At 40.8% G+C, this 20609-nt stretch overlaps 1 non-coding gene across 1 annotated transcript; it reads right to left on the bottom strand.

The window, feature by feature from the left end:
• Positions 1-9815: 9815 nt before the first annotated feature.
• LOC129401292 (U6 spliceosomal RNA) lies at positions 9816-9922 on the bottom strand. The gene has a single exon (XR_008628223.1). It is a non-coding gene; the product is annotated as a U6 spliceosomal RNA (small nuclear RNA).
• Positions 9923-20609: the final 10687 nt, after the last annotated feature.

Below are 20609 nucleotides of genomic sequence, written 5' to 3'. Positions count from 1 at the left end.
ATAATAATTTTGTACGAGGCCAACTTCAGTTCAATTCCAGCACTTCATATGGTCCTGAGAACACAGCCAGGACTGACTCCTGAGCACAGGGCCTGAAGCAAGCCCTGAGCACAACTGGATGTGGCCCCAAATTAAAAACCTTTATATATATATACATATATATGTATGTATATATATCACTGTATCACTGTATCACTGTCATCCTGTTGTTCATTGATTTGCTCGAGCAGGTGCCAGTAACGTCTCCATTCGTCCCTGTCGCGTGCTAGTGTAGCCTGATGGCATATTATGTACTTTAAAAATATATATATGTGTATATATATATACACACATATATTGTTTTTATTTATTAATTAATTTAATTTTTTGGGTCACACCTGGCGATGCACAGGGGTTCTCCTGGCTCTGCACTCAGGAATTCCTCCTGGCTCAGGGGATCATATGGGATGCTAGGAATCGAACACGGGTCAGCCGCATGCAAGGCAAATGCCCTATCTGCTATGCTATAGCTCCAGCCCCACATATATTGTTTTTAAACCTATAATTTTACTGATAATACCATCCACATGATATCTATATACATTTAAAAAAATTGTTATGAATGATAATTGATATGACAGGCAGATGTATAGCTGTGCATTGTTTAATTTCAGGGATATAGTCTGAGAAATGCATCAGTAGGTGACATCCTCATTGTGCAAACATGATAGAGTGTAATTACATAAAACAAGATGGTAAAACTTACTACACACCTAGTGTATAGTGGTTATACATGGCTATGTGGTACAGCCTATTGGGACACAGGGAAACCACCCAGTAGTCCTGTTCATTCACCCCTGTGAGTTCTTCAGAGGCTAAACAAAGGAATTTATATATAGGTTGGTGTGAGAGAAAAAAAAGAAAGAAAAGTTTAATAATGAGTTTTGTATCTTTGACATTTGTAGGAGAAACACAGGACTGAACAGCTCACCCACAGGACTAAACATTTAACTAAGAATGTAGAGGGAAAGAGAAAGGGGAGGTCAGTTGGGGAAGTTAGCAGGGAAGGTACAGCCAACAAAGATATGACTGTCATTCAAGTTTAGGTCTACTTTCCCAGAAAAACTGATGGCGATTAGGTTTTCACACACTGCAAGACTTTTATACTTATAAAGGTCTTTCCCAAAGACGCCATGTCCAACCAGAACTTCAGAGCCCTTCCTATGAAATAAACGCTTTGCCCAAGACATATTTTTGGGGTGGCAGACATTCACTCCCTTAAAATGGGAGGAAAACCTTTTTGTCCACCCGCTTAAGGCGGTAAGTGCCAATTACACTGGTATAACATTCACAAGAGAAAAGTACAAACATTTGCTTAAAATTTTACTTGTGTAGGAGATCCACAGAAAACCCAGACTAAGGGCTTTATTTGCTGGTTTTACATTGTGGGAGTTGGTTTTAAAAGTACGTAAATACGAATTGCATTGTTAGGTTTGTTATGCAGACTCATCTCTAGGAGCTCTCTGGTTTTCTTCCTAAGGGAGTGGGAAATTCCTTAACAAGTGGAAATTTACATTACCTTTGTAAGGGAGATTTATATACCCTGTTTTTAGACAGAAGGAGAGGAGCAGGGAACTTTTCCTTTGCAGTCTCTTGATTGCCTCTATTCACAACAATCCTTATGCTAATATGGCACATTCTGATCTATTCATCGATTTAGTGATATAAATGTGAAAGTTGTGTAGTCAGTCTAGTACTCCTAAAAAAACCCACTATGTTTTAGTTCTCTTAAGTTTTTCAAAGCATAATCAACCCAAATGAATACCAATGGTCTCCTTTTCCTTTCCTAGAAATATAGAGAGGAGGACTGAAGGGAGTAGGGATCTTGGATCTGCATTTTTAACAAATTCAAGTAAATCTTGGACAAATTGCATTTGAGGAATTTTACCTTCTCCAATGGCTCTATATACCACATACTTGCAAAATATTGGTAAATTTATGTCTCAATTCCAGACCCCACACGTGCACGTGTACAGTTAGCAGTCTCTCTTGCGTTTGCAGAGAAAATGCTGGGATGCTTCCCAGGTAATTTGTTCAATCACATTTTGCTTCTTTTTTTCTGGTGTTTCTTGCCTTAAGAAACATTTACCCCAATGTTTCAAACCTGAAGTTTTTTTTCTTCTACATCCTCTACTCTAGCACAACATGCATGCAATATTCTTGAATCTTCCTACTTCTGCCTAACCTCATTGCTCCACTTCCCATTCTAGGCCAAATTCTGGTCTGAAAGTCCATAATGGGGTCTTAATAATCTGGTATTCACAGTGGATAGTAATCATATGATCCCTCAAGTCTAACATCTAGGTTTCAAAATCTCTGCTTGTTCATATGTTACTCAGCTTTAGTTCCTCTTGTGTGATTAGGATAGAATAGAACTTGCCTTGAAGAGTTTTAAAGACTTCAAAGTCCTTTGTACTGTGTGAAACATATAGGAAGCTAACACATACTCATTTTGCCATTTAACCAATGCTGCCTTCTTCAGCTAATCAACCATCCAATATTAGCCATCTTTTAAAAATCTAAAGCAAAACAAGTCAGATTTCTACAAAAAATAAATTTCAATTATTTTGTGACAGACATGTAGCATTTAACATTATATTGATTACCTGACTCTCAATCATCTCCTAGGCACATCTTAAAGCCACAGTGCTTTAATTATCTGCCATTTGACTTTTATATTCAACAGTTCTTCCCTCCCCTCTCCTTTCTCTCCCTCCCTCTCTCCCTTTTCACTTTCTCCCTCTTGAAATACCAAGGGATAAAATTCCAGAACCTCATACATGTGGTATATGCAGTAGTGCAGAGCTATAGCCCTATCCTAGGATTTATTTATTGATTTGTTTGTTTGTTTGTTTATTGTTTGGGGTCACACTTAGTAGTTCTTGCAGGCTACTTCCAGCACATTGCTTCAGGGTCCTTTCTGGTCTCACTTGAGGGACCATACCATGCTGGATTGAAACTCAGCCTCCTGCATGTCAAAGCTACTTGGGCATGCTAAAACATGCCATAGCTTTTTGGTCCATTTCCCCAGTCTTGTATTGCTTAAGTGTACCACCCTCTTTTGGGAGTTCAGCTTTCTCCATTACTCACACATTTTTCCCTGTTTGGAGAGCTGATTTTATTTTATTTTTTTGAAGGTATTATCTCTTCAAAGTGTTTTAGTCAACAGGTTCTTTGTCTTTGACTCTGTGTGCAACAAAACTTGTTAAGTGAACAGAGTTTAGTTTCCACACAAGGTTTTCTGGGGGCTTGTGCTGGAGCACAAGGAGACAGCACAGAAAATAATCATCTATGGACTGACTCTCCAAGACTTTGATCAGGGGTTTTCAGCTCATGGGGAATTTGAGAATGTGTGTAGTCATGCTGAAACCAGGTCAAAGTTCTTTGTTAGAAAAAGACAACTCCCTGCCCCAAAGCTTAAAGATAAGGACAATTGGTCCTCAGTTTACCCTTTCTCCAAAATCCTACCTTTAGGTCCTGGAGCTACAGTACAGAGGGTAGGGCATTGCATGCGGCCAACCAGGTTTGATCCCTGCATCTCATACAGTCCCCCAAACACCCCCAGGAATAATTTCCGAGTGCAGAGCCAGGAATATCTACTGAGCATTGCTGAGTGTGATCCCAAAATAACAACAACAAGAAAATCCTATCTTTACTTAGTTACAAGATGGTGTATAGACAGGACAGTGTTTGGGGAAATCAGCCTTAGAGAGATTTCATTGTTTATTCTTAAACCCACAGGCTTGCAACCCACCTTCCTAAAAATGTGCTTTCCTGTGCTTTCTCCATGTAACCCTTTCTTATGATCTTGAAGATGGTCACTTTGATGATGCAGCCCACCATCTTTCCATCTGCTGGCACGTTGCCAATGAAAGTCTTTCCTCACCTGTCTCCAAGTCTTTCTTCTAATCAGTCCTAGAGCGGCAATTTTCTAGTTCATTGCCAGAAGACATGCCCTCAGCCCAGAAACTGCAAGGACAGTTGGTCTGTGCATCCCTATTTGTCTTTGCTGCCCCTGGTTCCAAAGCTAGGAGTAGAATACTACGGTACCACGCACCCAGTGGAGATCAGCAGCACACGCCTCTCCTAAATGAAGGAGATCCTCTTATTTCCACCCCAGGAAGGTAGTCAAGTAGGCAGATTGCTTAATAATCTGTAGTGCCAGGGCCAGGAATTTTCCTTTGACTCGCTGGAGGGAAAGTTGCTTCAGAGGTCTGGTTATCTTGCCTAGAAAAATTTGTGACTACGTGTTTATCTGATTCAAGAATTTACAGGTCAGACTTCTGCATTAAGGCAGTCTGCAAGTTCAATTTTTTTTTTTTTTTTTTTGCTTTTTGGGTCACACCCGGCGATGCACAGGGGTCACTCCTGGCTCATGCACTCAGAAATCACCCCTGGTGGTGCTCAGGGGACCATATGGGATGCTGGGATTTGAAACCAGGTTTGCCTCGTGCAAGGCAAACGCCAAACGCCCTACCTGCTGTGCTATCACTCCAGCCCCTGCAAGTTCATTTTTTTTATTTTTCTCTGTCTTTTTCTCTCTCTTTCTCTCTTTCTCTTTCTCTTTCTCTTTCTCTTTTTCTCTTTCTTTCTTTCTTTCTTTCTTTCTTTCTTTCTTTCTTTCTTTCTTTCTTTCTTTCTTTCTTTCTTTCTTTCTTTCTTTCTTTCTTTCTTTCTTTCTTTCTTTCTTTCTTTCTTTCTTTCTTCTTTCTCTCCTCCCTTCCTTCCTCCCTCCCTCCCTCCCTCCCTCCCTCCCTCCCTCCCTCCCTCCCTCCCTCCCTCCCTCCCTTCCTTCCTTCCTTCCTTCCTTCCTTCCTTCCTTCCTTCCTTCCTTCCTTCCTTCCTTCCTTCCTTCCTTCCTTCCTTCCTTCCTTCCTTCTTTCCTTTCCTTCTTTTCTTTCTGTGTGTGTGTGTGGGGGGGTGGTGGTGCATGCACCCTTCAATGCTTAGGAGTTACTCCTGGCTCTGCACCCAGGAATCGCTCTTAGTAGTACTTGGAGGATAATATCGGGTGCTGGGAATTAAACCCAGGTTGGCCACGTGCAAGGCTAACTCCCTACTCAGTGTGCTGTTTCTGCAGCCCCTCAAATTCAGTTTTTTATTGAACATAAAAAAATCCCCACCCCACAACAAACCCTTATTTCCATTAAGGGAAAAAGTTAGTTTATTCATAATAAAAGAGTTGATTTTTAAATAAAGTATGAACAGATTTGGCCATGGTTTTGGAAGTTTTCGACAAGTGCATGTGTGTGGGAGGTTAGAGAACAGATACAGAAGGGACCATTAAGACAAAGATGGTTGGGAATGATGACTGTGGACAAGAATTGACTGCAGAAAGTAGGTAAAGGAAGATACTTACTGACAACCTTTTAGTACCGGTATTGCAGACCATAATGCCCAGAAGGAGACAGAGGGAGAGAGATGAGTGAGGGGAGAAGGAGAGAGAGAGAGAGAGAGAGAGAGAGAGAGAGAGAGAGAGAGAGAGAGAGAAGTGCAGGCAAGATTGAAGGGAGGGAAACTGGGAACATTTGTGGTAGGAAATGTACACTGGTGAAGGGACAGATGCTGGAACATTGAAAACCCAATCATGAACAACTTTGTAACTGTATCACGGTGATTCAATTAAATAAATGTACAAATAAATAAATAAATAAGCAAAAGTTTTATTCATTAGAAAAAAAAGCAAAGAGAAAGATATGGCCTTGTACAAAAATATGTGCATAGAAATCTAATTCATAAGAACTTGTTCCTTAGACTTTACAACTTAGTTAAAATTATGCAATCTTCCCTCTTTGGGAAGCTTCATGTGTCTTCATTTGTCAGTTTTACTTAAATGGAGTATTTTTGGCAACAATTCCCTTATTTCTAATAATCTCAGACGTTTTCTAAATCAGCATACATTTTAAAGTGGGGTGGTGTAGGATGGAATGAATAGGAAGTGTAAAATGGGTGGATAATCATTATGGTGTTCATGACATTCACTTTGGAGTGGAGTCTTTCTAGGGATGGGGGTTGCTAAAACTGAGCAAAGTGGGGTGTGCCTTGAGAACAGCTGACATGAAAAAGAAGGGACATGAAAAGGTCTAAATCTTTAGGTTATTGATGAATTTGAATTTGGAAAAAAAAAGCTATATTGCATTCCAATCTGTCTACAGGTTTCTCCATTGGAAAAACAAAAATCTCTCATGGTCAGAGGGTTACAGCACTTGCCTGGGGTTATGGCACTTACCATGCCTTACTTTGCAAGTGGATGATGCTGTTGATCTCTAGGACCACATATGGCTCCCTGAGCACTGTCTGATGTAAGCCCTGAGAATAACCAGATATGACCCCCTATCTCCTTCTGAGCAGACTCTCATTCTAAGTCCTATCCATGTCTTCGTGACAGATTGCTTGAGTGTATGCTCAAGCCCAACTCAAGAAAACCCAACTCAACCTGGCTTAACCATTTTCTGGAAACATCTATAAATTCTCATGAAATAAAAGTGCAGGCCATGGAGTTGACACTAGAATTGAACATCTATTGGGGACTGATGGTCTTTATTTCTAAGGACGTGTGTCTCTTATTTCAGTTTCTTTAAAATAGTTGGCTCCACAAATTACTGGAGACTGTTTTCTTTTAAGCATTTCCAGAATTTTTATATAGGAAGGGCTAGGGGTGAAATATGTGGAGGTTACATATTGGAGGGACTGTTATCGGGACTAAAGTTTTAGGACTTGTAGAGAAGCTGAAAGCAAAGTGTATTTTTTTAAAAAATGTATTATGTAGCTGTCTGTGCTCAAACTTAAGGTTTCATTTATGAGGAGCATGGGTTCTACCCCTGGGCTATGTATCAGACTAGGAAACTGTTTTAAATTAGATTGCATATTAATTTTGGATGAAATGAGGGGGGCCTTAAACCACCTACTGTATGTGTAGTTTCTAGTGAATCTCCATATTTCTAGTCTGTGAATATCTTGGCGGAGGAGTCAATAGGATCTTTCAGTGTTGTGATTTCAGAGTCTAGACCAAAGGAGAGAGTTGCCCAGTGTTTGTTTTCATATGGGGTGTGTGTGTGTGTGTGTGTGGCGGGTGGGGGGGGCAGGGGGGGAAATCAGTGCTCAACTGATGTTTTTAATCAGTTGTTAATCATTCTTTCTTTTTCTTTTTAAAAATCTCCTCTTTCTGCACGTATTTCAGCTCAAATCCAGAAAGACTGGCTTAGGCAGCAAGTGAACAGATTTCTGAAAAAGAGAAACTTGGGGCTTTTTGTGGTCTCAGATGTTATCTTATCACGTTGGTATTTCTTTTTTTTTTTTTTTGTATTTGTGAAAGACAAAGCATGTATCCTGACTTAGCATGGCAAGCAAAACAAAAGAGCCTGATGGTAAAAGCTTCAGCAAATCCCCTGAACCAGACATCTCCCATTTCCTTAGCTTAAGCTCATTTCCTGAGAGCCAGCCTTATGCCTTTCTGAACTCTTTCATTGTCGTTTACTGAAAAACAAGTAGTTCTGTGCACTGTCCCTGCTTGCTCACATTATCTTTAGGTTGATTCCTAGATTTTCCATTGGTGGGAATTCTTGGATGGCATTTATACACATGTATATAGTTTGAAGAGCAATTGGCCACTAATACCTGCAATTACAATTACTAGCAAAATCACACATTTTTATTTTAAGATTTTGTTTTTAAAACAGCCAAAAAAACATAGAACTCTTTGACACTTTAAGAAAACTGTTTGCTTTGCTCTCGGAGAAAAACAGACTGATTTGATTGTTTTTTGAAAAATTTGTGTCCATGCATAAAGCCTGTTATTTATTGCGATATTTATTGCAACTTCTAATAAGACTTGACATATTTGGCTCCTTTTCCCCCCCAGTTTCTTTGCCAGGCTTTTAAATTTTAATCATTTGCTTAAACTTTCTATTTTTTCCTTAAAAACAAAACCATTTCTTTCTTTTATTACATGACAGACAACTCCATTCACAATTTATTCTCCTATATCTCTCTTCTAAATAAAATAAGATTGCCCCCAGCCTTCAGGCTTCAGTTTAAACCCATATGTATGTGATCATTAAAAACAAAACAAAATTGAACCACACACAGGCTACAACTCTGGCGGGGCTCCAGGATTCCATAAACCAGACAAAGGGCCGCCCTAGGAGGGAGGCAGAAGGACGGGAGGAAGCGGCTTTGCCCTCCCCAAGGCTGTCTGTCCTGGCCGAGAGGGGTCAAGCGGCAGGCTGAGACTGTGGCTGCAAATGGGGTAGAATAATTGTTTTGCAAATAGTTGGTGATAAATATCAGACAGGGCTAATCTACTTATACTTGCATTAGAAGCTAATTATATTTAATAGTTTGTATTACAAAATTTCATTTTCCCAGTTTATCCTCCCCCCCACCCTCTAGAACAGTTCAAACAAAACTGACCAATTTTGGAATATGAAATGGCTTAGTGGAAAGCTAAAAATAAATGTCTTCCTTAGGTATTTTTTCTTATTTCCAAAAGACTTGCCAATATACTTGGGATTACAGTCTACAGATAAAATTAGTGAAATAAAACAATGAGTGGTACAAGAATTTGCAGTTGATTACATAAAAAAGCAATTTGCTACCTTCTATCTTTAGATTTTGGAACTCATAGCTTCTCAGCAATTTTGTGATTTTGCAAAAAATTTCCCAATGTGGAGAAAACAGAGCCCTGGTAGTTATATTTTTTGAAGGGACACTTTTATTTGAAAAAGACTGCTAGCACGTGTAAAATTCAGTTCACTAAGTGTTTTGACAGATGCTATTTCAGTTACTCCTGTAAATAACCCCCAGTTCCTAGAAGGGCCTCTGTAGGTGGGGTCCTTTGATTACTCTTATTCAGGCCCTTGGTCACAGAGGAAGGCTTGATTCCCAGTACTGCTATAAAAATCCCTTAAAGACCTTAAGGGGAAGAGAAAAACCACCTATTCGGTGAAACAAAACGTGCCAACCAAGACTGTCTGAATATAGTATATCCATCATTTCATTTCACAATCGCCCTTCCACTCAGACTCTTCCTCTTCTTACCTCAGAGGCAACTCCATCATGCCTGGTTTCTGCTTCACGTTTTGTTTTACTTAAACCTTTTTGTTTTTCTTAAAACCCCGCCCCCCCGTCCCCCCCCCTCCCCCCATGTCATCTGCAAGGGACAACTGGGCTGAAAACTCAGCCTTGGCAAATAGTTTCATAACCGCTATTCACTGTCTATAGAAGCCACCCAGACACAAGCAGGGTGGGTAGCTGCCAGGATGTTCTGAAAACATGTCTAGATCACCTATCTATAACTGCTTGTTTGTACTATTTGAAAGTATGTTTTCTTCTGAATTATGAAACTTGCATTTTCAATTGTGTTTTTGTTAAAATTCATAAGTGCAGGCTATGAAGTAAGCACTGACTATAAAATTTGCGACTTTTCCCTTGTTCGGGGTCTTGCTTGGGCCTGCGTGCCTAGGATCTTGACCCCAGCTAGCTGGCTTAATAAACTCTGCTTGTGTGTTACATTACTGGCTGAACTCTTTGTGAGGATTTGGAGGGGGAAATTATCAATACCAGTCTGTAACAAGAGTTGGGATTTCTTTTTCATCTTTTCTTGTAGTTTATTAGTATTCCATTGTGTACATGCATCACATTATTTTTATCCATTGATTTGTTTGGGGCACTTGTGTTGTTTCCACATCTTGGCTATTATAAATAGCACTACAATATACATAAGTGTGCTATATTTTTTTCAGAATTAGTATTGTTTTTGTATGGATTTTTTTTTTTTAAATATGGAACGCTTCACGAATTTGCATGTCATCCTTGCGCAGGGGCAATGTTAATCTTCTCTGTATCGTTCCAATTTTAGTATATGTGCTGCCGAAGCGAGCACTGTATGGATTTTTTTAATGCACACTTCACTTTTTTTTTTTTGTTTTGCTTTTTGGGTCACACCTGGTGATGCACAAGTGTTACTCCTGGCTCTGCACTCAGGAGTCACCCCTGGTGGTGCTCAGGGGACCATATGGGATGGCTGGGAATCGAAGCCGGGTCCGCCGTGTGCAAGGCAAACACCCTACCCTCTGTGCTATCGCTCCAGTCCCTGCGCACTTCATTTTTTTAATTGAATCACTGTGAGCTACAGTTACAAAACTTTTATGTTTGAGTTTCACTCATACAATGATCGAACACCCATCCCTCTACCAGTGTACATTTTCCACCACCAATGTCCCTAGCATCCCTACCCCACTCCCCCTGCCCCACCCCTCCCCCTCCCCCTAAGGCAGACAATTTTCCTCTTTCTCTCTACTTATGGGCATTATGGTTTGCAATACAGATAGTGAGAGGCCATCATGTTTGGTCCTTTATCTACCTTCAGCACACATCTCCCATCCCAAGAGATCCCTCCAACCATCATTGACTTAGAGTTGGGATTTCTACTATAGTTTGCAGATAAATAAATAAGCTGAAGCTCAAGACAAACAATGCATTTAAATCAAACTAATTTTTTTCTTTTGTGCTCTACCCCTCACCATCAAAATAATTTGTAACTAGAAGTTTCAAAGCTTGGGGTCTGAGCATAGTACAGCAGCCTTGCACGTGGCCGACCCAGGTTCTATTCTTGGAAGTCCATATGGTCCCCTGAACCCTATCATGAGTGATCCCTGAGTGCAGAGCCAGGAGAAAGCCCTGAGCACCACTGGATATACAACCCCCCTGCCCCCACACTGCCAAACAAACAAACAAATAAAGTCGTCACACTTCTAATGGGCAGATTGAGGATATTATTTTCACATGTTAAGTGTCCAAGTATAATGGTTCCTATTTCTGGGGCTGGAGGAATAGCACAGCGGGTAGGGTGTTTGCCTTGCACGCGGCCGACCCAGGTTCGAATCACAGCATCCCATATGGTCCCCTGAGCACTGCCAGGGGTGATTCCTGAGTGCAGAGCCAGGAGTGGCCCCTGTGCATCGCCGGGTGTGGCCCAAAAAAGCAATAATAATAATAATAATAATAATAATAATGGTTCCTATTTCTTGTATTTCTTTTTCTGAATAGCAGTATGCGACACTGACCAATAGAGAGATTTCATAATTCTGGGCTAGAGAATTTATAATACTGAACTAGACCTTGGAAAATATGATGAGGATCTGAAAGAAGATTCACATCCCTCCCAGAAAGACCAGACAGAACAGGAAATAGCCTAAAATTCCCCAAATGGGACTATCTAGCAGCCAGGTGGGCAAACAGGATCCACTTGGTTGGAATGCTGGTCTGCAGAGCTAGAACAAGGGCTAAGGCATTTGACTTGCGTGCAACCAACCCTGATCTTAGCCCAGCATTGCCAGGAATAATCCCTGAGCACTGTCAGTTGTTCACCCTTCCCCCTCCCAAAGCAAAACAGAATACTCAAGCTTTTTCTCCCCCCCTCCCCCACCCCTCATACTTCCTGCAATATTCCTTTCCTCTTTGGGAAATATCCCACTTTTGAGGTGAAATTTGTCCTCTCCTATTATTCCTCACCCTTTTTAAGTAACTCTCCCAATATTTCCGCACAAGTAGGACCTAGTAGCTTGAATTTAGGACATAGAGTGAACATTTGGGGTGAAATGGTTCTAGGTCTGAGGCAACAGTGACTTATTTTGGGGGTGAGGGGCAGATCCAGAGATGCTTTGGGGCATGGGAGGTATTTAGGGGACATCTCTCACTGAGGTATTCAGGGACCAGGCAATGCCAATGATATTCAGAGTAAAATTTCATTCAGGTGCCCCCAAGAAGTAAGAGTGTTTTTCTGATTTTTAATGGTGTGTGGGGGAGGGTTATTGGGAGTAGGAGATCTCCTAAGCACTGCTCAGAAGGCCTGAAGACCCCTCCAGTGCTGGGGATTGAATCACATGCATAGATGCACCTTAACCACTAACTTGTTTCCTTGGACTCCAAACTGCTTTTAGTAAACAGGGCTATGGATAACTTGGGGAAAATTCAAAACAAAAGTTAAGAATTTTTTTTTTTTTTGCTTTTTTGGTCACACCCAGCAATGTTCAGGGGTTACTCCTGGCTTTGCACTCAGGAATTACTCCTGGAGGTGCTTGGAGGACCATATAGGATGCTGGGGATCAAACCCAGGTCGGCCGAATGCAAGGCAAACGCCCTACCCGCTGTGCTATCTCTCCGGCCCCCAAAACAAAAGTAAGAAATATTTTTGACACATCTTCCATTAAGGATGAACTTTTAGAGGAAATAGAGAAATATTCTCTAACTTTCTCATTGTAAAGGAAATGTATTGGTGTAAAATTCTAAGTTATTGTGTTGTGAATTAATTAAAAATATTTCTTCTTTATAGTCTAACATGCTTCATTCTGAATACATATTTGGTCTAATCTAAAGTATTTAGATTTTCTGTTTTGTGATTTTCTGTTTTGAATTTTAAGAGAAATTAATATTAGTTGGACTTAAGAGGTTTCCTCCAACCCTTTTCCAAGAAATATATTATGGGAGTGGATGAAATTGAAGGTTTTTTCCCCCCCTTATCAAAGGGTGACAGGTCCTCCAGTCACACCCAAGAAGTCTAAAAATGTTGATAAAGTGGCAGACACATTTTTAGCTGAAAGGAAATTAATACATTATGAGTGTTAGAAGCTTGTATTTCATAGGGGAAAGGATTTTATATAATTACAAGCCTAGTGAAATATTGGGAAATGTACGTATGTAATTGCATGGTGGTTAATTTTTAAAAATTGCATGACATTTGGTTTCTGATTTTGCTCTTCCTTATTGAACTCCTTGAGACACTTTGACTCATACAATAGATTAAGTGAACTTTATAGACTTCATTTAGGCTAAGCAAAAAATTATAAAGTATGTTCACTTGTTCAAGACTTAATATTCTGAAACATCTACTAAATTTATTTTTTTAAATGCTGATTAAAGCGAAATTCTTCTGTAGCTATGACTGCAATAGAGATTTTTGAAAAAAAAAAGTTAAATTCAGTGAGGAAAACTACTAGCTTGTTATTAACTGTTATATCATTGTGTTTTAACATAAATGGTCTATATAAATGCTAGATCTCCTTACATGGTTTTTTTGGTTAAATTGTTTTGTTTGGGGGCTATACCCAAAGTACTCAGGGCTTACTTCTCTGTCTCTGTCTGTGCTGAGGGATCACTCCTGGCAGTGTTTGGGCGGGGAGCTTATGGGGTGCCAGTGATTGAATTCCAATCAACTGCTTGCCAGGCAGGCCACTTGCCCTCTGTACTATCTCTCCATCCCCTTTTATCTGATTTTTATTTGTTTGTTTTAGGGTCACACCTGACAGTACTCAGGGCTTACTACTGACACTGCTCAGAAATTGCTTCTTGGGGCTGGAGTGATAGCATGGCAGGTAGGGCATTTGCCTTGCACGCGGCCGACCCCCGTTCGATTCCCAGCATCCCATGTGGTCTCCTGAGCACCGCCAGGAGAAATTCCTGAATGCAGAGCCAGGAGTAACCCCTAAGCATTGCTGGGTGTGACCCCCCACCCAAAAAAGAAAAAAAGGAATCACTCCTGGCCATGCTGTAGGGGACAAGACAGAGTGTCAGTCTGGGGATGGCTGCATGCAAAGCACCCATGTTTTTAAAAAGATTTTTTTGTTGTTGTTTTGTTTTGTTTTCCTTAGTGTGGGAAGTGAACCCAGGGACTCAGTCATGCAAGTCATGTGCTCTACCACTGAACTCTGTTCCCCAGAATGGCCTACACTATATCCTCAAAGTCCCTGGCTTTTGGATTGGAGCCATAGCACAGTGGGTAGGGCATTTGCCTTTCATGCAGCCAACCCAGGTTTGATTCCTCTGTCCCTCTCGGAGATCCCGGCAAGCTACCAAGAGTATCCTGCCCACATGGCAGAATAGCTCCCCTGGCGTATTCTATATGCCCAGAACAGTAACAATAAGCCTCATAATGGAGACATTACTGGTGCCCGCTCGAGCAAATCAGTGAACAATGGGACAACAATGCGACAGTGGTACCTGACTTTTAAGCCATTCCTTGTGATGCTTGGGCTACTCAGGCATTTGGAGGTCACTCCCAGAGGTGCGCAGGGAATGATGTCCCTTCAGGGTCAGAACCCCGGCTTACTGCAGCCCCCCTGCAAAGGCTGCGTTAGCCTTTTGTGCTCTCTCTTGCCTCTTTAATTGCTTTTAACCAAGAGTTTTCTTCAGCTTTTTTATTTGTGTGTTCTGCTGGTTTTGTTTTCTGCTTTTCCCCACATCTCCCTTTTCCTCTGCTGCAGTGTATAATGGGTTACACACTTGGTTGCTGGGCACCAGGGGTTGTACCTTTATTCACACCAGGGATCACATCATGGTATCCATGGTACATTGTCTACTGATGTTATTTTATGTAGTATCTGATCCTGTGTCTATTCCTTTTCTAAGAGAAAAGAGAGATTCTTGTTTTTAGAGTTTAATTAATAGCTCAGATGCATATAACTGAAAAATAGTTTTATATTTTGCTTTAAGGTGTAAGATAATGTTAGGATTGGGAATCAGGGAAATAACTCAAAGTGAACCACTTTTCAAGCCCTAAGATTGGTTCCCAGCACCAGTGACATGGTGGTCCTCAGTATATTCTGGTGGGCTGGCACTGCATCAGTGGCCATAACTGTCAGGCCTCAAATACAAGGCCGAATATCAACCATCAGGAGTGACTCAGGACCCCCAAATATTGCTAGCAAGCCTGTCCTCTACCCCATGCACCAAGGGGCCACGGGTAAAAATGGCATAAATTGGGAGCCATGGCATGAGAGTAGGAGACTAAATCATAGGACTAGGGGACACAAGAAGGAAAAGGGATATGGTTGGGAAAAGTTTATAAACTAACATGCAGTGTAGATCACCTTGGATACTACCAGAACTCTCTGCTATACAGCTCACTGATATGATACAGCTTACTGATATGATACTCTCCCTAATAGGGTTCAGACACCAAAGCTTCCTAAGTCTTCTCATCTTTCTACTGTGTCCACTGTGGCTTTCCACAGGATGAAGAAAAAAAAGTCTTTTTTTTTATGATGAAAGAAAAAAAAAATCACTGTTTTATCCCTTGTCTCAGAGACATTAGATTCCTACCATCTTCTTCTAATTGTTACTTTCTCTTTCATCATCTTTTTAACTGGTCCTTTTGCTTTCCCCAGATTCTGAATATTGTAGGATTTCTCTCTTTCATAGTTATGCTTCCTAAGCAAGCTCGCTCAATCTCATGGTTTAAAATACAATTTAATAAGTGTGTGAATCTGACCTTCTAATGTCCTTCCCTGATCTTTCATTTGAGTTTCATAATACTCCAGGTATTTGCTTATTACTTATTTCTGTTTCACCTCTAATTATCACTGTATCACTGTCATCCCGTTGTTCACTGATTTACTTGAGTGATCACCAGTAACATCTCCATTACACTCAGCCCTGAGTTTTTAGCAGCCTCTCGTTACTAGTCTTTCCCAATGGTTGGAGGCTCTTTTAGGGTCAGGGGAATGAGACCTATCGTTACTGTTTTTGGCATATCAAATGAGTCACGGGTAGCTTGCCAGGCTCTGCCATGAGGGCGGGATACTCTCGGTAGCTTGCCAGGCTCTCGGAGAGGTATGTAACATATCTGTTACTGTATTTGGGATATGAATACGCCATGGGGAGCTTGCCAGGCTCTTCTGAGCGGACGGGCAATAGACTCTTCGTAGCTTGTCAGGTTCTCCAAGAGGGAGAACTTGCCTATTAGATGTCGCACACTAGCTGTGAGAATTTCAGCCAATCACTTAACTTCTCTAAGCCTGAGTTCCTTCATCTACACTGACACCTCCTTGAGTTGTCATGAGGATTAAACAATATATGGAAAATGTCTAGCAGTCTCTGCCACAGAGTAAGAACTTAAAAATGTTAATCCCCCTGGGGACTGGAGAGTTAGTACAGCAGGTAAGGTGCTTGGCCTTGCGTACACCTCTCATTAACATCTAAAAACTAGCAGATATAACTTATAACTTTTGAATTTTGTCTTTTCTTTTTTAAAAATTTTGCTTTTGTTTTTGGTTCACCCTGATGCTCAGGGCTTACTCTTGGCTCTGTGTTCAGGGATTACTCCTGGTAGGGATTGAGGGATGCTGAGGATCAACCTGTGTCCTATATTCTGTACTCTTACTCCTGCCTCCAATTTGTCTTTTTGACCTCAAAATTTGCTTGCTTGTTCTTTCTCCTGTCTCCTCCCCTCCCCTCCCCTCCCCTCCCCATCCCCTCCCACTTCCCTCCTCTCCTTTCCTCTTCTCTCCCTCTTCTCTTTTTCTTTTCTTTCCCTCCCTCCCTCCTCCCTCCCTCCCTACCTCCCTTTTTCCCTCCCTCCCTTCTTCCCTCCCTCCCTTCGTTCCTCCCTCCCACCCTTTGTTTCTCCCTCCCTCCCTTTTTCCTTCCCTCCTTCCATACCTTCTTTCCTTTTTTCTTATGATTGCTCACGGCACAGGTGTGTTGTGGGGGGAACCATGTGATGCCAGGGTTGAACTGGATCATCTTACATGAAAACCATGTGTTCCAGGCCCTTGAGTCATCTCTCCAGCCATTGTATCTGAATCTTTCCTGTGCTTGTCCCATTGCTAGGAACATTATTTCCAAATATTTTTCACCCTTTTCCTTTATCTTTGCTGTAGGATTTTTTTCTTGTATTACCTTATTTTTAAAAAATTTATTTATTTTATTGAATCACCATGTGGAAAGTTACAAAGTTCTCAGGCTTATGTTTCAGTTATACAATACTCAAACACCCATCCCTTCACCAGTGCCCATATTCCACCCCCAAAAATCCCAGTATACCTCCCAACCCCCGCATCCCCACCCCCATCCCTGCCTGTGTAATTGATAAATTTCACTTCATTTTCTCTTTACCTTGATTACATTCCATATTTCAACACAAAACTCACTATTGTTAGAGTTTCCCCCCAGGAAAGACAGTCCTACTGCCAAGGAATCATTTGATAATTAGTTTTCCATTGCTGAGAATGGAGAGATATGAAGTCCCGCTGTTTCAAGTACATACATTTTTTCTTTTTCCTCCTTCCTGCGCCACCAAGTTCGTGCCTGCTTAATAAATAGTCCTCATAATATGGTTGACGCCACGCCACCTTGCAAGATAAAAGGATATTTTCCATCCTTGGCCAGCGTGGGGCTATGGCTTAGTTCACAGTCTAGAGAAATGGCTGCTACTTTGATTACCTTCAATATTTCAACAAAAAACTCACTATTATTGGTTGGAGTTTCCCCCCACAGTCAGACCTGCTAAAAAGGAACTGTTTCACATTGCTGACAATTAAAAGATATTAGGTTTTGGATTATTGTATGAAGTCCAGGGAAAATTCTTCCAGAAATTGCATCACTGCAAGCTTTTACTTCCCTTTTGTGGTGCTCATATGATGGGGAAGCCTGGAGAGAGAAATCTTGCCCTGCTGGCACCGCATGGGGTCATGGCTCAGCTCACAGCCTGGAGGCATTTCTGCAATCTGTTCATGTCCAAAGTAGTTCAGTTGCCTCCGGGCTCATGCTCGAGCAGCAGCGGAGAGCTTGTGCTACCTTATTGAGAGATCTTTCTTCTAAAACTTTCTGTTCCTCTCTTATACTGATGAAATTATATAATTGTTTATAATTATTCATTTATTGAAGCCAGAGAGAGAGAGAGAGAGAGAGGCCAGTCACTTTCCTTTTCCTTCCATGACCCTGGTTCTATCCCTGGCTTCATGTCTCCTCTGAGCACAGCCAGGAGCAAAGAGTCAGGAGTAAAACCTGAGTGCAGCCAAGAGTGGCCTGTCCTTCCAGCCCCCACTTATTTAGCACAGTTTAACATTTTATGACTTTATAATTCCGTAAGAACTATACCTAATTTGCCCTTTCAGGATAATAAGATTTTGCATATTTGACTGAGTTAAAGATCTTGAGACAGGAGTATTATCCTGAATTTTTCTCACAGGTGTGATGTTACCACAGAGTCCTTATAAGAAGGAGGCTGGAGGCTGAGTGAAAAGATGATGCTTTGTGAATAGAAGAAGAGGGCTCGAGGAGGTAACTCAGGCTTGGAAACATGTGTGGCAAGCGGGAATCCCAGGTTTGATTCCAGCACTTCTTTCTCTCCTGCACCGTAGGGCGTGACCAATGAACTAAAATTGAAAATGGAGAAAGAGATACCAGGCAAGGGATATATGTTACCTTTAGAAGCTGGAAAGGCAAGAGCACAGACCTTCTTATATTGCCTTGAGAAGGAAATAGTCTGGCAGGCCTCCTTTATACTTCCAACTTGTAGGACTCTAAGATAAGGAATGATTATTATTTTAAGCTGTTAAGTTTGTGCTAATTTATTAATCAGCAACAGGAAATTAGTATGTTTGTCTTATGACTATGATTGTATGACTGTCAGGGACATAGCTTACGTAGTAGATCACATGCTTAGTACGTACGAACCCCTTGGTGTGTGGTTTCTGTTTTTTTAAAAAAAGCAATAAAATAATACTGACAGAATTTTCATTAGAATATCTTTGTACAAAGTTTGTAATTGTTGGACCAAGTTAATAACTAATTAATTTTTTTTCTTCTTGTGTCACACCCGGCGATATACAGAGGTTACTTCTAGCTCTACACTCAGGAATTACTCCTGGCGGTGCTCTGGGGACTACATGGGATGCTGGGAATCCAAACCGGGTCAGCTGAGTGCAAGACAAATGCCCTACCTGCTGTGCTATCTCTCCAGCCCTTTAATTAAAATTTTTTAAAAAATTTAATCATCTGGAAGTACTTGAATATCTAACAAGTTACCTATAGTTTTACTTCCCCACAAGGACACCACCTAGAGTAATTTATTATTGTGAATCATTAATTTTTTAAAAAAATCAGTTTTTAAAAAAGTGAATAGTTACTTTTATTGTGGTAAGAGCAAATCGATGAACAATGGGACAACAGTGCTATACAGTGCTATAAGAACATAAAACATGAGTTCTTTACGAAGCTTTAATTAGTTACTATTTTTGGCTTTGAGGCCATATTTATTGGACTGAGAAACTATTCTTGTTTATTGCTCAGGGATCACTCCTGGAAATTCTCAAGGGTTCATATATGGTACCAGAGATCCAGCCAGGGTCAGACACATGTAAGGCTGGTGCCTTCAGCTCTGTACTCTTTCCTGCCCCCTCTCAGAATATTATTCTGTGTAAAGTACAGTATTGTTGACTAGAAATACTGTTGTATAATAGATCTTTAGAACTCATTCATGTTACATGATTAAAAGTTATAGCCTTTGCACAGAGATTCCTTATTTTCTCCTCCATCACTTCCTGGCAGGTAGAAAAGTTGGGTTAAGTTTTCTGATCTGTCCTCCCACTCTGTGGCTCTTGATTGGTGAGTTTAGATCATTAATGTTGAGTGACATTATTAAGATCAAGGCATTTATTACTATCATTTGTATTGTATTCATGAGTTTTGTTAAAGAAGCTCCCTTAATGTTTCTTGCAAAACAGGTTTCAAGGCTATGAGTTACTGAAGCTGTTGCTTGTCCGTGAAGTTTATTTCTTCAAATCTCAATGATAATCTTGCTGGGTAGAGTAGTCTGGGTAGAATGTTCATTTCATTGAACTCTTTGTTTATTTTATTCATTTGTTTTACTCTCTCCCACCATTCTCTTCTGGTCCATTTTGTTTTGGGGTCAAGCCTGATGGTGTTCAGGGCTAACTCCTGGCTCTGCACTCAGGAGATCACATGGGTGTTGTAGATCAAACTTCTGTTCGTTGCATGCAAGGTAAGTGCCCTTCTGCTGTAAAATTCATAGCAATTTATTTGTATGTAAGTTTCCTCTTTGAGATTTCTGCTTTCAACATTCTTTCTCTGCCTTTGACTTTTGTCTTTCTTATTGCAATGTGGCTTGGGGTTTTCTATTTGGATTTGGACTGGGGCCCTTTGGACCACTTGGGTATTTTTTCCTGCATTTGTCAAATCAGGGAAATTCTTATCTATGATTGCTTTGACTAGTGGTTCTTCACTGAATTCACCTCCCTGTTCCTCAGGAACTTCAATAATTCTTATATTGTTCCTCTTGAACTCTTCCCATAGTTCTCTGGTGTACTGTTCATTTCTTTTCTGACTTTACCCATCTTCTGTTGTTTTCTAGAAGTTTTCTGAATTTTATCTTGGAGCTCACAGATCTTTTACTCAGCTACTCAGGCCATCTATTGAGTTTGTTATTTCGCCTATCCTATGCTTCAGTTCTGTCATTTCTGATTGTAGTTTTCTTATTTCTGCTCTCATGCTTCCTGTGCTTTGCTGACTACCTATACCATCATTTCTTTGAGCTCATTAGACATCCTCAACATGGTGTTTCTATATTCATTATGTGAAAGGTTACTGAGTTGGTTGGTACTGGTAGAATCTTCTGTATAATGATTTTTATTCTTTGAACTTGGTAGACAACTTCACAGCTTCCTTGTGTGTTTGCTGTGCTCTGAGGGTGAATTTTTGTAGTTCACCTCGATAGTGCAGCAGTAGGGTGTTTACCTTGCACATGACCCACCCAGGTTCGATTCCTCCGC

This window comes from Sorex araneus, chromosome 1, assembly GCF_027595985.1.
Source record: "Sorex araneus isolate mSorAra2 chromosome 1, mSorAra2.pri, whole genome shotgun sequence".
Taxonomy (NCBI): Eukaryota; Metazoa; Chordata; class Mammalia; order Eulipotyphla; family Soricidae; genus Sorex; species Sorex araneus.
Note: the sequence above shows the minus strand (reverse complement) of the source record. Positions and strands in the feature narration are given on the sequence as shown.